Genomic DNA, 12,607 nt, shown 5'->3' with positions numbered 1-12,607 from the left:
TTCCGAATACCTCCATAACTTTACTACTCCTTTTTCAGCTGTTTCTATTTTCCAAAATTTGATCAATCATATAGAAGTAAAGGAATTTATTGAGAGATCACTATAATCATGAACACTTGTTCTATTGCATAGTTAGTACAGAAGGTGGCCAATCTTTAGTACTTGACAAGCAATTAAACAACATGTGGTATCCTACTAGGCTTCTATCACACAGATAGATAGTCATTCGGCAATACCTCCCCTTCTGGAAGGGTTGTTCTTCTCAGCTTACATGAAATGAAAAGAAGAGAAAAGAACGAACTGAAGAGAATTGTATATACGTAAAAAATTTATTGCCATAAAATATCTAGCTTGGAATCTACCTCTGAACTATAGAGGTTTGTCATAGGAGAACAAAACATATATGTATTTATATCAACATCAAGTATTATAGCATCATATTTCACATGCCTAAATATTTTTGCTATTCCGTCCATCATTCTATGGACCCATGCTCTTCCTCGAGCTTATACATAATCACCTTTGAAACTCTCTCGATATCGAAAATCGAATCTGGGATCTCATTCTAGACATCAACGTTACTAGAATTCTATGCTTGCATCGCAACCTTCCTCGTATAGTAATACGACTCTCTATTGATAAGAAGGAATAGATATTCAATAGGTAAATAATTGACCTAGTTTTTCTATCAAAGATAACTTATACGTCAACACGACCCGATTAGTGGTACTCAATCTCAACATCCATTCCAATACAACTCTCACGGTTATAATCAGCTCATTACTCGCAGAATCATTGCTGCATTACTATGGTCCACCACTGAGCTACTGTCGTCATTCACTTTCCATGAAATCTTAATATCTAACCATACAGAGTCCATACATGTCAGGGCTATCTAAGGAGTTAACATAATCACCATTCAAAATTCATGAAGAACACTCTAAATTCTGACGTACTTTCATGACATGAAGCTATTAAAATTGCAGAAGAGTTTCAATCAAAGCAACGATAGTAGGTTAATACCATTCTTAATCATATGCCTTAAATAGAAGACTTAACTCAAAGGTTCGTCTAGTCCTTTTTGAAATATGGTCCTGGCTTATCTCAAGATAGTACCTTCTGAGATAGATAGCCCGCTCATGGCGATTACACGAATTAAACCTTTACCAACTACTATTACGGTTGGGTATTGCACAGTCATCAGAAGGAATGTCAATCTTCCAAACCATAATACAACCTTCACAGCTTTAACCATTTTCACTGTATTCTTTTGGCACAAGCGCCTATAATTATCCTCTTACCTTTAAAGTGTCGGCCACCTCTTTGGCCTTTCCTGATAGTAAAATTTCCTTACAGTCAATGTCATTTTAACCACCTCCAAATAAATTTTCTACCTCATTTCAATCACTGCTTATGTGAAGATTTTTTCCTTAAAATCTGATGAGTACAAAAAATATCACCATTTTTCCATAAGTTATTACCTCGGTCTTTAGAGGTTAATCACTGTCACGACTAACTCTCAATCATACTTTGAACATCTTTTATCTTAGGCCCTAATTTCCCTGAACAATTTCAACCTTTACTGGTTCAGTCCATACTTTCTCGTGGTTTAACACGTGCCCCACTTGGCATCATTATAATTACGTCATATTTCCTTTATCAACATTTTTATTCTTGAGAATTTTGAATATTACCTTTCTCCTTGTAAAACCTCTAAGGTTATCCTTAAATCGTTCCTCCTGTATTCCCTAGATACAGGGCATATCAAGATACCATTTATTAATACCAGAATCATTGTTTATATACTTCTGAAAAATTTCTCCACTGATTCTTAAAGGTTGTTATTACCTTAATCCTTTCCAATTCATAATGTCAAAACTCATACTATCCCTATTAAGGGTGAAATGCCAACCTTTATGCATTCCCCTATGATTCATTTTAAGTTACCGATGTTCTATCCTTAATTCCACCTTTAAAAAGGTACATGCATCCTTCCATGGATAAATCAAGTCATATATATCCCTGATAAGGGTGTCTTATTCAATCATTCCCACCTCGATAGTATATGCCTAATTTCACAATAACATCTGTATTCAAAATGAGGTCAATCAATATGGCCTCCAAAAGATAACAACGGTTATCCGCTTTTCTTGCCTAATTTGGTAACGATAACAAGGATGTTCTGGAAGATATTGGTCGTGTTCAACGTGAACTTCTTCTTAATAATTCCTTATTTACTTTTATTGTTTATCTCAACAGTCATCTCAATGTTGGGATATCTTTCATACCTGGCGTCTCCCTTTCTGGGTATCAAGCCACCGGTCTTACACTTCACATTCTTGAAGGTCACTTCCTTCATCCAATTTTCCTAATTTCTTACTTCCTTGTCTCCTTAGTCTATCCGTGTCTCATTATTTATCCTTCGAACTATCTCAAGGTTTCCTCGAATCCTCCCAACTTACAGGGGATAAAATATATGTATCTCTTATTCCTTCAATCATCAACTTTAACTCATGGTGAATCACCCTCATCCTGATGATTACATACTTTTCTATTTCTATTGCTACAAGTCTTTAGGGTTTCCTCATACCCAACTCCCTTATCATTCCTCAAACTCTATTGCCTTTATATTCCTTTCCACTTTAGTTACTTTTTATTTTCCTTTCTCTTATCATTATTTCATGAACCCACTAATCATTGACTTCAAACATCACATCGTTCTGGGATTCTTGTCATCAGAACGAATCTTGACAACTTTTACAACTTAGCTTCATATTTCATCATACTCATCCGCCTTTGTTCTGGCTCTAAAGCTTTTACACTATCTCCATAACCTTGGGAATTACTTTCCCGAAAACAATTGACTAACTTTTAATCAGTTTATTCTAACCTCTGGCTCCGTGCCTTTCTTGGTCTTTCACCAGCGGGTGGCCTCTCTCTTAGGAGGGTAAGTGACAAAAACAGTATTTTGTGATTCGTCCATCATTTAAAATCTCAAATGATTCCTATATTTTCTTTAGCCAGGCTCTCGCCTCTACTGGGTTCGCTTGTTCCTTGGAACTCTGAGAGCTTAGCGACTTAAAGGTCCTGAAAGAATTTCCCACCGCACTGTCTCCTCAGGGTGGTGGTTGGGGATAATAGTCTAAGTTCTTTTTAGACAGGTCCATGAATTGCCATATAGGAGTACCGTCTCGGGTCTCCTTTCCTTACTCGACTTTCTGTTTCCTTAGTATGAAATGTTTCATCCTTCTCCCATACTTGGGGTTATCTTATACGTTAAAATCCTTGTTTTCCACTTCATTATGTTATGGGCTCCTTCTTTCTTAATGGCAACCTCTCTGACTATCACATTCGGGGTTTGCCCTAAATCTTATTCCTCGAGCAATGGATTTCGTCTAAGATCCAGTCCTTAAGCTCTTAAACGTTTGGAACCCAAATTCTGTAGGAATACCTCGTTATTCCCTTATCATTTTTCTTGGTATTAATCTCTTCTCCAGTCATTGACTTTCTGCCTTCATTCATCACTTTTTCTTGGCATAATATGATCTATTTCGATAATTCGGGCTGTATTGCAATCTCAAACAGCGTTTCGGTACCGTCTCCGGTTACCTTCACTTCTATTTCCATTTTCTCAAAATCTCTTATCAACTCTCCCAAAGACATTTTCATCTTGAGTCTCTCCTTTATACTAAGGGCATTAGCCACCATTTTGGCTTTCGCTGGATGATAAAGAATCTCATAATCATAATCCTTGATTAGCTCTAACCACCTCCTCTGGCGCATGTTGAGCTCTTTCTGCGTGAAAATGCACTAGAGCACTTATGGCTTGTATAAATCTCGCACTTCTCTCCATACAAGTAGTGCCTCCAATCTTTAGGGCAAAACTATTGCCACGAGCCCAAGCTCATGGGTGGGGATATCGAATTTTATATTCCCTTAATTGTCCTGACGCGTATGCGATTACCTTGTTGTGCTGTATAAGAAGCACCCTAATTCCTTATGCGAAGCGTCACTACAAATCACAAAATCTCCTTTTCCATCTGGCAACGCCAACATAGGGGCCGTCACCAACCTTTGCTTCAGTTCTTAAGAGATGTTCTCGCATTTCCCTATCCATTCGAACTTCTCAGTCTTACGAGTAAGCCGCGTTAAAGGGGCTACTATCTTTACAAACTTGAACGAACCTGCGGTAGTGACCGACCAATCCTACCTCTGGTAGTCGCCCTAACCATGGTCATCAATTCCTCGGTGGTCCTTTATTCATTCTTGTCAGGACCCTTCACGGCATCCTTCTCAGCAATAATCCCTTCTAGGACAACATCCTTAACCTCTACATCCTCAATATGAACATCATCCGGTCCCGTGTTAGGACGCTCTATCGGATCCACAATCTGATCTCCAATACCTAATAAAATATCATCGCGTTGTTGCTCCTCAACCTCAGGGTTCGAAGTCCCGCTACCATATACGATAACGAACTACGCCTCTATCACGATATTTCTAAGGGTTCCCCTAAGGGTTTTAACTGTCAGTACTACGTTAGGTAGCCCGACTATGAACTTGGCAAGAGTTCTTATTATCTTAGTGAACTTATTATTTTAACGTCATATCATCTCTGAGGTTTATAACGCTTAGCTCTGATACCAATTCTGTAACACCCCCAAATCTAGGGTCGGGGATCCGGGTTGTCACGAGTTCCATTTCCCTTAATAACACCCAATCTTAATAAATAATCAACTACTCCGTACTGTGAACCCACAATATACACACACATGCCACAAGTTATAGTCTCAGAGATGAATACCAAAAATAACACAAGTCATTTTATTCCACATTATAAGCCATTACACCTCAAGAGGGTTTCTGAATAAATTTACATTTCTTTGCCATTATTACAATTCATATTGATACATAAGTCCGGTACAACAAAAGTTGAAAGCCTAGCCTACTGGTAGTTCCTACCTCAGCTACAACGGCATCAATGCCTACAGGAAACTGCGGAACATTTCCTAACCGCTCACGAATTGGGAGCTTGATCATGTTCAACATGTCTATCTGTTGTTGTTTGATGAAAGAAGAAAGCAAGGGTGAGCAACAAGCCCACCAAAATAATATGTATAATAATTAACAATATATGAGCATTCTCATAGTACTCATGAAAGTCTTGGTCAAGAAGAAATGAACCAAGTTTCATATCTTAACGCGACCAAGTCGCAAAATATTCAGTATATATGTACATATACTTTTCAAAATCTTGGAAGTCCTCTTCCATACATAGCAAACACAGAGTTCCACTTTATAACTGTATAAAAATATCGTTGCAAGGTGATCTCATATATCTAACCTTGTCTCAACATTTTTGTGAAAATCTTTGTCATGCATAAGATAATCATTAACCAGATATAAGTTGAAAAGATGAAGTTACAAGATACTCCAATATACTTATATCTTTTCCGAATACTACTTGAACTACCACCGTTCAAGGTATAATCAGTTTCAAAAGTTCATCACATAGATGAGACTACAAGAAAAGACTTTGATAGATTCAATCCACTTACATATTTGATGGACTCCCACTGAGCCACTTACACTTTCATGGACGCCCACTGAGCCCATGTTGCTTATGCCGACTTAATAGATGGACTTACTTCCCGAACATTAGGTAAGTAATCAATTCATTTATCAAAACAGCAACCTCGTTGCGAATATAAAATACACCACCGAGCCGGATCCCTCAGGTTTTGAGCGAGTATTTAAATCCCCTTTGAAAGGAAGATCTTAAATATAAAAATGAGTTTTGGGATCCGCTCTAACTTTTAAAATCATTTTGAAGACTCGAAAATATTTTTAAGAATGTTTGGAGTAATGCTGATTTAATGAAATAAATCAGTCCCGATATATTAGAAAATATCTGAATATTATTATTAAATAATATTCCCATAAAGGATAATCTTTATAAAAATAATTGAAGTAGAAGTTTTAAGACTCATACTTGAAATGAATAATAAATAACCAAAGATATACTGATATGAAAGTACGATCTTTATTTGAATAATCGAAAATAAGTTTGATTATCGAAACATTATTCTTTAATAAAATAAAGAATAATATTTAATAAAAGGAGCGGAGTCATAAGCCCTCAAATGAATATTCAAAATAATATTCATTAAATAAAGTAAGCGGAGTCATAAGTCCTCGAATGAATATTCAAAATAGTACTCATTAAATAAAGTAAGCGGAGTCATAAGTCCTCAAATGAATATTCAAAATAATATTCATTAAATAAAATAAAGTTATCGAATAAAACTTATTCAATTAATAGTTTTGAAAACTATATATATATATAAATATATATATATTATACTCGGGAACATCGACTCCCGGTTTAGAAAATGTTCGCCTTTGGGTCCCCTATACTAAGGTATACGCAATTACTGCTTATCTCTCGCGTACGTATTATGCAACTTAAAAGCATTTGAATCAACAGTTAGATATCAATATTATGAAACAGGCATGCATATAAACCATATCAACATGCTCCAATATATCGCAAGATTTGCTAATAACAATCATGCATCTATCACAAGATAATGCATATACATATATACATCACCACAACAGTATAACGGGTAGAAAACTTGCCTTAGTGCTCCCGGATAGACTTAAGCTTAGAGTGGGTCCGATAACCTATGAACAACAACATAAGTTGGAATTAAACCCGGGTCGCTTAAGAAACTAGACTTTAACCAATTGAACCCTAACGTTCTCTTATGGTCACTCCTATGCTTAACGAATCACCTAAGTCGTTCGAGTACCCTCGGCTCCACCATTTTTAATAAATTAACCATTAAGAATTTTAAAGCGATTCTTTCGCGAGTACCTTACCAACTGCCTAATCCACTTAACATAATTGTTTCATACCCCAATTAGTCATTTAAAGTCCTTAACCAAGGTTTCAAAGTAAGGCGAGGGGTAATGGTTCGGTCGCGAAACGCCGTTACTTAAAACAGTCGTTTCTCCTAAACCGTACATCGGATTCAAACGAACCACATATCAAAACGAAGCTCGTAACATGAACTATCTAATCATGACAATGGTCAAAACCTAACAGTGAGTTCACGGGTCCTAATGTTAAGAACAAAAACAGTCTAGGGTAATCGGACATTATGACCGCTATGTTTACGCGATTACCAATTTCGTACAACTCCAATTCAATTCACAAACAACCCACAATCATCACCATTCCACCATCATTCAACCACAATATAATATCATTCAACCATAACTCAATATCTCAACTTGTTCATCTAAACCAAGTCAAAAATGTGGCCAAGAACTTTAAATCCAACAAGTATCACTCCTAACTCCAAAATCAACAAAACCACTTACTAAACAAAGCTCTAAACATGATTACACACCCATTACACTAACCCATCATCTAAACATTAGGAAATCCAAATAACAAAACTTAAGACTAAGTTCATGAAGAGTTATACCTTCCTTGAAGCTTTTAATCCATGAAAGATCCTTGGAATGCCCATGGAAGCCTTAATCTAACCTCCTACAAGCTTGATCTTTCAAAGAAATCAAGAATAATTTCAAGAAAGTACTATTCACCATCTTCTTGAATGATTTATAGGAAATTCTAGGAAAGGATTTTGAAGCTAAGATTCCTAGGAAGTATGTAACTTAACTAGGAGAAGCTAGGATAATTACCTTATAAATTAGCAAGTGGAGGAGCTTGGACTTCCCTTTTTCTAAGAAAGAAGCCGAGAGCTTCATGAAGAAAAGAGAGGAAATGATTTTTTTTGCTTGCTTGGTGTATTTGTGTGGTGTTTTATTAGCTTGGTTAGTTTAGAATTTACCATGGTAAATAATGCTTGGCTACAAATCAACCAACAAAACAATCTCACTTGTCATGCTTATGTCACCTTTCTTATGTCATCCATTTGCCACATGTCTTAGTCTTGTGGTTTGATGATGTCACAATCCTTGGCTTCTTGTACAAGCTTGTCTCTTGGTCGCTTATTTGTTTTACGGTTCGCTTAACTTTCGTTCGCGTTTATCGTTCGTGGGATCATATCCGGGATCTTATTACTTGGACTTCCCCTAAACCTTTCTCAATATTTTATATTCTATTTATGATCCTCTCTTAAAATCCTTGAATTTAAATCCTTTTTATCATGTTACCTTATACTCAATTCTTTCTGTATCTGGTAGATTTCCAAGAAAAATCAAAGTGTTCGAATTTGGATTCTGACAATCTTTACATACACTTATATATCATATAGAGTACTAATAAGATCTCAGAATAACAATAAAAGAACCCCTACATAGTGTGGCATGAAAAGTTTTTCTTATTCAGCATAATCAGCAAAATCACTATTCATAAGGGTTTCAAAAAAATTCCAAAAATTGAGATTATTACACGTGCCATTCCTGCTGCCAGGCTTCACAGCTTAACTCCATGTTGAAGGTCTCATAGTTTAAAAACATATTGTAGTTAACCATGATGTTGTGTATATGATGGATAAGAGAGTAAGTGTTTGAGGAAGGAATTGATGTATAGGCTGATGTGAAGTGTTCGTTTATATATACAAGAGAATGCCAGGAGACGCAAAGAAATTTAATGCTGACAGGTAGAATTAATTCTACCTCATCTCCCTAGACTGGGAAGACGAAAAACAGTCATTGGAAGTGTAAGTCAGGGTTTAATGCGCACAAGTAACAAGTAAAAAAAACTGTGCATTACGTGTACCACTATCCCTAATGATATTGACTGTTAAAATTCTACCCAAACATATTCTGATTTAAAATGAGACTGTTTTTAGATTTTATCCACAAAGAAGTCAAGTAAAGGATCAGAGTTTAATATCAGAACTTAGACTTATATCAGAACTTAACAGTCATCAGAACATAATTTCTTAACTCGAAAAATGAATTCCTATCTTTTTAATTCCTCACACAAATTCTGATATAGATTCTACAGAACTTAATCATCAGAACGTTCAATCAGAACTTGTCCTCAGAATATATGCAATTTGATACATAAACTGTTCATCTAAAATAACATAGATCACCACAGTAATTTTCATCATTTATATGGAGTGTTTAGTGTGTGCATTAAGCTAAATATCAGACAAAGAGTAAAGTCTGATTCACTTCAGTACATCTTAGAAATAAGGCATAACTAAAACTTTACTGAAAACCTGTCATTATTCTGAGGCCCACTTTTGAATGTGTGCATGCTTGAGTCCACCCCAACTGTTTTTGTGCTAATTTTGTGCATCTTTTTAAATTCTATTTTACAGTGGCTTCTCTGTGTAAGTGAGTCACGACTGCTTATCAGAATTTATGCTATTATCAGAGTATTTCTCCAGTAATCATAGAGTGTGAAAAGTCACGAAGAAAATATTTTGCTTTTCTGATGCATATTTATTTAATACCAGCAATGCACTTGGGTCGTCCCTTCCACATTTTTACTCTAGATCTCAAAGGAGTACCTGATTTTAATCCTTGATTTTTTTCTTTTTCTTTTGATAAGTGAGGTTTATCAGCACTTAGTACATTCAACAGATTTACTAGCATCAGAACTTAACAGATGAGAAGCATTATTAGAGTTTGTGACTTAGTAATAAGATAGACAAAGTAAACTCAACTAAGCTCAATATCAGAATTTGCTTATGTTAATAGATTTCCACAGAAATAATTACTTCTAACATGGGATATTTAATATATTGAAGACTACTAGGTCAGCATCTAGCACATGTATCCTCATAGGATTGAATAGTTACACAAACAGACATATCATTATCAGAGTTTAGAGAGTCACATCAGACAACAGTCAGTACTTAAGCAATTTTCATTGAAGCACAGAATACACAAGGAGAGTAATTTCTGTAAATACTGATCATAAAGTCTGATACATCAAAACTAAGAAGATTTAGAGAAAGAACCTAAAACCATTCCAAGTTCATTTAATAATCTTGTAAAAGTAGCTTCATAAAGTGGTTTTGTGAAGATATCTGCTAGTTGTTGATCTGTTGGAACAAAGTGCAATTCCACTGTACCTTCATCCACATGTTCCCTTATGAAGTGGTACCTAATGTTGATGTGCTTTGTCATTGAGTGTTGAACTGGATTACCTGTCATAGCAATAGCGCTTTGATTATCACAATAAATAGGGATTTTGAAATATGTTAACCCATAATCCAGTAACTGATTCTTCATCCAAAGAATCTGTGCACAACAGCTTCCTACAGCAATGTACTCTGCTTCTGCAGTTGATGTGGAAATTGACTTTTGTTTCTTGTTAAACCAAGAAACCAATCCGCCTCCAAGAAATTGATAGCTTCCACTTGTGCTTTTCCTGTCAATTTTGCAACCTGCAAAATCTGCATCTGAGTAACCTATTAGTTTAAAATCTGATTCTCTGGGATACCACAATCCCAGATCAGCTGTTCCCTTAAGATACTTGAATATTCTTTTTACAGCTCTTAAGTGAGGTTCTCTTGGATCTGTTTGAAATCTTGCACAAAGATAGGTAGCATACATGATATCAGGTCTACTAGCAGTTAGATAGAGTAGAGAGCCAATCATACCTCTGTAATCAGTAATATCTACTGATTTACCAGTATCCTTGTCCAGTTTTGTTGCAATGGCCATGGGAGTGGATGCACTTGAATAGTCTTGCATTCCAAATTTCTTCAGCAAATTTCTGGTGTACTTAGTTTGACAAATAAAAGTGCATTCTTCATTCTACTTGACTTGAAGGCCCAGAAAATAGCTAAGTTCCCCCATCATACTCATGTGATACCTTGACTGCATCAGTTTGGCAAACTTCTTGCAAAGTCTGTCATTTGTAGAACCAAAAATGATATCATCAACATAAATCTAGACCAGAAGTAAGTCCTTTCCATGGTTGAGGTAGACCAGTGTTTTGTCTATAGTTCCTTTGTTAAATCCACTTTCCAGAAGAAACTGAGCTAAAGTCTCATACCATGCTCTTGGAGCTTGCTTAAGTCCATAAAGTGCTTTATCAAGCCTGTAGACATATTCTGGATATTTGGAATCTACAAAGCCTGGAGGTTGTTCAACATATACTTCTTCCTCCAATTCTCCATTGAGAAAAGCACTTTTCACATCCATTTGAAAGACAGTAAACTTTTTGTGAGCAGCATAAGCCAAAAATATCCTTATGGCTTCTAAGCTAGCAACTGGTGCAAATGTTTCATCATAATCAATTCCCTCCTGTTGAGAGTATCCTTTTGCAACCAGCCTTGCCTTATTCCTTGTAATTATGCCATCACTATCGGTTTTGTTTTTGAATACCCATTTTGTACCAACAATAGATCTGTTCTTTGGTCTTGGTACTAGGGTCCAGACTTTATTTCTTTCAAACTCATTTAACTCTTCCTGCATTGCTTGCACCCAATTGGCATCTTGAAGAGCTTCTTCCACTTTCTATGGCTCAGTCTGAGAAAGAAAAGAATTGTAAAGACATTCATTTGAAGTACCTGTTCTAGTTCTGACACCTGCATCAGGATTTCCAATTATCAAATCAGGTGTATGTGATTTAGTCCACTTCCTTGCAGATGGAAGGTTTTCTCTAGAACTAGATGCTCCCCCATGATCCATGCTGTCTTCATTTTCATTTTATGATGCTCCCCCTGAAACTATGCTCTCTGAGTTGGATTCTTCAGAATTTAGATTTTCAGACCTATCAGAACTTGGCTTATCAGAACTTGACGAATCAGAACTTGAAGAGCCAGACGTATGTTCTGATGCTTCTTGAGATGTGGTAAGATCTTGAGTATGCTCCCCCTGCATAGATGCATCTTCCTTTGGCGTAGTCACCACAGTTTCAATAACATCAGAGTTTAATCCATCAGAGTTTGTAGTATTAGGACTTAGATTGTCAGGATTATCAGTATCAGAATTTGAGTCTTCATTTTCAAATCTCAGCTGATCATGATCAATAAAATCTTCAAGTCCAGTAATCTTCTTGTCATCAAAAGAGACATTGATAGATTCCATGACCACTCTTATTCTCAAGTTATAGACTCTAAAGGCTTTTGTGGAAAGTGGATATCCAACAAAGATTCCTTCATCAGCTTTTAAATCAAATTTAGATAGTTGTTCAGGATGAGTCTTAAGAACAAAACACTTGCATCCAAATACATGAAAATACTTCAGATTTGGCTTCTTTTTCTTCACCATCTCATATGGTGTCTTTCCTTGCTTGTTGATGAGTGTTGCATTCTGAGTAAAATAAGCAGTCTGCACAGCTTCAGCCCAGAAATAGGTTGGAAGCTTTGCTTCATCAAGCATTGTACATGCAGCTTCAATGAGAGTTCTATTCTTCCTTTCAACAACTCCATTTTGCTGTGGAGTTCTAGGAGCAGAAAATTCCTGCTTAATTCCATGGTTTTTGCAGAACTCTTCCATTATCAAATTCTTGAACTCAGTACCATTATCACTCCTTATTATTTTTATTGAGTCTTTGACCAATTTATCCAGTTGCCTGACATGATCAATTAAGATAGATGCAGTTTCACTTTTTGTGTGCAAGAAATACACCCATGTGTATCTGGTGAACTCATCCACT

Source organism: Apium graveolens, chromosome 5 (genome assembly GCF_009905375.1).
Source record: "Apium graveolens cultivar Ventura chromosome 5, ASM990537v1, whole genome shotgun sequence".
Lineage (NCBI taxonomy): Eukaryota > Viridiplantae > Streptophyta > Magnoliopsida > Apiales > Apiaceae > Apium > Apium graveolens.
The sequence above is the reverse complement of the archived record's forward strand: the minus strand, read 5'-3'. Positions refer to the sequence as shown.